At 41.7% G+C, this 6,063-nt stretch overlaps 1 non-coding gene across 1 annotated transcript; it reads right to left on the reverse strand.

The window, feature by feature from the left end:
• Positions 1 to 671: 671 nt before the first annotated feature.
• Positions 672 to 744, reverse strand: TRNAG-UCC (transfer RNA glycine (anticodon UCC)). The gene has a single exon. It is a non-coding gene; the product is annotated as a tRNA-Gly (tRNA).
• Positions 745 to 6,063: the final 5,319 nt, after the last annotated feature.

The raw sequence follows: 6,063 nt of genomic DNA on the forward strand, positions 1-6,063 counted from the left end.
CTAAACACCCAGTCATAGAGTCTGGGCCCCTCATGCTGCCATGGAGTGCAGGAAATCCAGTTTCCTCCAGCTGTAGTTCTGAGAATCCTTGAGATGTCCTCATGTGTTTCCCCAGACTGTTTGTTGCTGAGCTTTTTATCACCTTTTGCTCTGGATCACTACTGTGGGTCTCTTTGATGACTACCTCCAACAACTGTGTATTCATGTCTCCAAGTTTCCCTGGCTCCCCACATATCCCTGAAATTGGACACGGTCCCCCACTAATGTTCTCAAAAGCAGTTAATATAATGTTGTAGCATTTAACTTTACTGAGAGCCTGTGGGTGACAGGTCAGGGAGGGAAAGAAAGAGAATAACTCAAAACAGATTACTTGATATTGTGACTCTTGCTTGTTCACAAGCCACATCCCCCCTCGAAGGTCCCCTACTTGCCTCTTGTTCCTTAGCCCCTGACCTCTCACGTTTCAGGAACCAGTTTCTCTCTTGGATGAGTCTTTTTTTTTTTTTTTAACTTTGCTAACTCTTATATATATATATATATATATATATATATATATATATATATATATATATATATATGGCTGTGTTGGGTCTTAGTTGGGACACATGGTATGTGGTATGTGGGATCTTTAGTTGTGGGTTTCAAACTCAGCTGTGGCATGTGGAATCTAGTTCTCTGACCAGGGATTGAACCTGGGCCCCCTGCATTGGAAGCACAGAGTCTTAGCCACTGGACCACCAGGGAAGTCCTGGATGAGGGTCTTTTTAATCCAATTCTCCCTCTTTAAAAGTCTAAGACCCCAACTCCCTTTGCAATTTAGCCCCAGGCAGAGGAATGAAGCCAGTAACACCTCGTGAATATTAGCCAGAATGTTAACTCTAACCTTAGTGAAAGCAAAAATTTTTGTTATTACACAGCAGGTGAGCTCCCTGTTGTCCCCAAAGTCTTCATTCAGGAATAGGATTTGGGATTAACTCTTACATAGCTGAGAGGCCCATTTAAGTATTTCTCCCAAGCAAAGATACCTCTCAGGCCCATATGTTTTGTGTTATTCTCAGCTTGAATGATTCCAGGAAGCAAGAGTTAAACAAAGGCATTTTAAAATTCTTTTAAAACTCACTTTATTGAGGTAGATATAATTTACTTCAATACATGAATCCATTTAAAGTATAAAACTCAATGAGCTTTGATAGATGTATGTTCACGTGAAACCACTATTACAATCAAGATACAGAACGTTTCTATCACATCCGAAAGTTTACTCTTGCCCTTTCGCAGTCCCTTCTTTTCTCCACCCTCTAGCCCAGGCAAGTACAGACCTGCTTTCTGTCACTGGAGACTAGTTTGGTTTTTCTGGAAATGTATATAAATGGAGTCATAAGGTATGTGCTGTTTTAGTGTCTGGCTTCTCTCCCTCAGCACACTGTGAAATTCATCCGTATTACTGCGTATCAGTTCTTCCTCCTTCCCTACTTCTTTCTGCTTTCTTTTACAATTTTATTGAGGTATACTGTATGTAAACGGAACATGTTTAAAGCTTTGACATGTGTGCGTGTACAGGCTAACTTGTTTCAGTCGTGTCCAACTCTTAGCGACACTATGGACTGTACCTTGCCAGGCTCCTGTAGTCATGGGCTTCTCCAGGCAAGAACACTGGGGTGGGTTGCCATGACCTCCTGCAGGGGCTCTTTCCCACCCAGGGATTAAACTCATGTCTCTTACATATCCTGCACTGGCAGCCAGGTTCTTTACCACTAGAGCCACCTGGGAAGCCTTTTGACATGTACACACATCCATGAAACCATCAGCATAATCAAGATATCAAATATTCTTATAATTCCCAAAAGCTTTCTTGTGTTCAGCCTTTCCCATGCCTGCAGTCTAACGTAACCACTGATCTGCTTTCTGTCACTACAGATTAATTTGTATTTTCTAGAATTTTATACAAATGGAGTCATACAGACATACTGGGTTTGTTGCTGTTGTTCAGTCACTAAGCTGTGTCCAACTCTTTGTGACCCCCTAGACTGCAGCATGCCCCAGGCTCCCCTGTCCTTCACTATCTCCTGGAATTTGCTCAAATTCATGTCCATGGAGTCACTGATGCTATCTAACCATCTCATCCTCTGTTGCCCCCTTCTCCTTTTGCCATCAGTCCCTCCCAGCATCAAGGTCTTTTCCAATGAGTCAGCTCTTTGCACCAGGTGGCCAAAATATTGGAGCCAAAGTATTGGGTTTGGGAGGGGTTTAGTTTTTGATCTGGCTTCTTTGACTCCGCATGATTATTTTGAGATTCATCCATATTATTGTGTATATTTAATAGTTTGGTTTTTTCCTACTTCTGAACAATATTTCATTGTGTAGATATGCCGGACATACCATGGTTTATCTATTCACCTGTTGATGGACATTTATGTTGTTTCCAGTTTTTGACTATTACAAATAAAGATGTTATGAGTATTTATACACAAGTTTCTGTGTGGTCATATGCTTTCACTTCTCTTGGGTAAACACTTTTTACCAGTTTTTATAATATTAGCCATTCTAAAGGGTATGTAGTGGTATCTCACTTCGGTTTTAATTTGCCTTTCCTGATGACAAAGGATATGGAGCCTTTTATCATGTGCTTATTAGCTACTCATATCTCTTAAAAATATTTGCTTCAAATCATTTGTCCATTTTTAGTGGACTGGTTTGTCTCCTTATTTTTGAGTTGTCAGTGTTCTTTATATATGTCTCACAAATATGCTCTTCCTTTCCACCATTTTTACATGGCATTTCTACATAATACATTCACTTTACAAAAGGCTAACCAGGATTTTAAGATAATTAAGAAAGTAGCCTGAAGTCACATAATTACTGCTGCATCTCAAATCCTGTTTCGTAAACAGGAAGAGCCCATTGCTCTACCTTTTCCTGCGTTCAAGACTTCAAGAGAGTACTATACACAGAGTCCTACTGCCAATGTCTGCTAATGAAACTCGACTACAACCGTGTCAGTATCTGCCATGGCTTTCTACTCCAGTTCCCTACTGAGGACCCAAGAAAGTGTGACCAGGAAGAGATGGAGATCTGCTAGGCACCTGCCTTCCTGACTCTTCCCTGGTAAAACACGAACAACAAGAAAGTCAGGCAGTCCTGAAAGCATGAATCCATTGTCATCCTTTCTTAGGCCCTTTTGAACCCCACACCAGCCGGCAACACTCCAGGACTACAGAGACAAATCCAGAGACCTTCTCAGGAGGGGAAATGCTTCTTGCTCATTGTTGATATTTCCTTCCATGTGGAATCAGTGCTCAATAAGTGCCATGTTCCTGGCCTCTCACAGCCTTTATTCACTCTGCCCCAAGTGAGGTGTACTGACTTATCTCAGAAGAATAAACTGGGAATACTAACCTCTGATCCTGCTGGAATACTAACCTCTGATCCTTCTGGGAGAGCACCTGAGTACTCAGGACTGTTGGAACTGGGAGGGTCAGGATTCAGTATTAGCCTTAAATCAGGGACTTACCTGGTGGTCCAGTGGTTAAGAATCTGCCTTGCAATGCAGGGGACAAGGTTTGGTCTCTGATCAGGGAACTGAGATCCCACATGCTATGGGGTAACTAAGCCCATGGGTCAGAACTACTGAGTTCACATGCCTCAACTAGAGAGCCCACACGCGGCAAACTACAGAGGCATGAGCTCTGGAGCCTGCAGGCCACAGCTAGAGAGAAGCCCGAGCACTGCAGGGAAGAGGCCACCCGATGCAGCCAAGGCTCAGCACAGTCATAGATAAATAAATATTTTAAACAAGGAGGCCCCCAAATCACAATCTCCAAAATAAGCTCCTACTGCAAGTGAGATTTGTCTCCATTTGCCATATTCTGTCTCATTTCTCACATGATTCAAAACCTGAGCAAGGAAAAGGGGTGATATTAGCACCATACCAGCTATATTTTTTGTATTTACCTATAAGTCGAAAACACAGACTCCACTTTCCCATAAAAACAATGTGATATGTAGGTGATGTCACAGAATCAGCTAAAAAGAGCTAAGTTTACCTGTAATTACTTGGTTACCTCAGAACTATACTTCAGCAGAGGCCTTATCGATGATCTATTGTCTATAGAGATGGACAGGACACGTTCATTAATTTAAAATTATATCTGAATATTCAGACATAGGGCAAACAGGAGAGTGCTGAGTCAAAGACATTTAGGATTTGAATCTGATTCGTCAAGAGCCCCTCTTCAGCTACTTTGATTCCACAGCATAACACTCCAAGGCTTTGGGGAATCATTAGAAACCAAAAATCTCTATCAAGATTAAATAACTGGCCCACAGAATTTTTTGCCTACAGGATCAAATGTTGCAAGAAATTTTAACTGCCCTTAACTACTTCTCACTAATTCTAGTCCCTTGATACATAGTCTTCTCAGATTCACTAATACTATTAATATCCTATTTGGATAATAAATCAAGTTGATCAGTTATTTTCCTATTTTAGTAAACCATCCCCAGAGAAATGCCTTGTGGAAAAGCAATATTCCCAACTCAAGTGTTTAACTGGTGACATTTTGACAAAAACCATTGCCAATCCTGGCATTTTTATCTACTGAAATTAACTTTTCACCTAATGGATACTTTACAGGAATAAAGTCAGGTGATTGATATCAGACGTCTGGGGCAGTTCTGTGTATCTATCAGACACATCTCTGAAGCAGTGGACAAGACGGCAATGGTTCCTACACGCCTGGAGTTTATAGAGGCAAAGGGCTGGGCAGCAAACAATTAGTTTCAGAGAGAGATAAATGCTATGAAGAAAATAAAACATAACAGGATAGTGACTGGCAGGTTAGAAGGTACTTCTTTATATAGGACAGTAAGCAGAATCTTCTCATGGGAGTTGATATCTGAACTCAGACTTGATATTAAGAAACAGGCTGCCATTCAAACATAGGAGAACTTTGAAGGCAGAAGGAGCAATGAGAACAAGTTTGGTGTTTGAGGAGCACTGTCGTTTAGGAGGAGATTGGAAGGTGGCGATGTCAGAGAGGCAGACTGTGGCCCGATTCTGCAGGGAGTACAGATCTTATTCTAAGTGCAAAACAGGAAGCCGTAGAGATGGCTTTTTTTTTTTTTAATGGGTGAATGACAGGGGGGTTCTCTGTGGTCTCCTCTAAGACAGCCACCTGACTATCCATCTGCAGTTCATTTCCTCCACGTTCTCACCATGTATGAAATGACTTCGTCTCCGTTGGTTCCAGTGTCTGTTGCCCACAAGAGCCTCCCTGCCTCACTCACTCCTCCATCTCCATCAGCCAGAACACAGGCACACAGCAGGTGCTCAGCAAATATTAATGGATTAAAGGAAAGAATGGACAAATGTCATCCAGTTTGTTGAAGCTGCAGGGAGCACAGAATGCAAGTAAATAAGATTCTGTTCTGGGTCTTCAGACTCACCATAATTTATTTTCCAAAAGTTGGCTGACATACTCAAATTATTCAGAAAGGGAAAATAAAATAGTTAAGGAATGTGGGAAAAATACTCAACTTTACACTCATTTTAAAGACATGCTGCTAACCAGAACAGAAATGAAATGACATCATGCTTCTGTTTAAAATATTTACATTGATAATAATAATTTCTGGTGAGGGTATAGGTAATTTAACATGCTGGTCAGTTCCACATCCCCTCTCCCCCAAAGGCAATTCAGCAGCCAATATTCAGTTCAGTTCAGTCACTCAGTCGTGTCCAACTCTTTGAGAACCCATGGACTGCACGACAGGCTTCCCTGTCCATCACCAACTCCCAGAGTTTACTCAAATTCATGTCCATCGAGTCAGTGATGCCATTCAACCATCTCATCTTCTGTCATCCCCTTCTCTTCCCACCTTCAATCTTTCCCAGCATCAGGGTCTTTTTCAGTGAGTCAGTTCTTTGCATCAGGTAGCCAAAGTATTGGAGTTTCAGCTTTAGCATCAGTCCTTCCAATGAATATTCAGGACTGATCTCCTTAAGGATGGACTGGTTGGATCTCCTTGCAGTCCAAGGGACTCTCAAGAGTCTTCTTCAACACC

The sequence above is a fragment of the Ovis canadensis genome, chromosome 1 (assembly GCF_042477335.2).
Source record: "Ovis canadensis isolate MfBH-ARS-UI-01 breed Bighorn chromosome 1, ARS-UI_OviCan_v2, whole genome shotgun sequence".
NCBI lineage: Eukaryota > Metazoa > Chordata > Mammalia > Artiodactyla > Bovidae > Ovis > Ovis canadensis.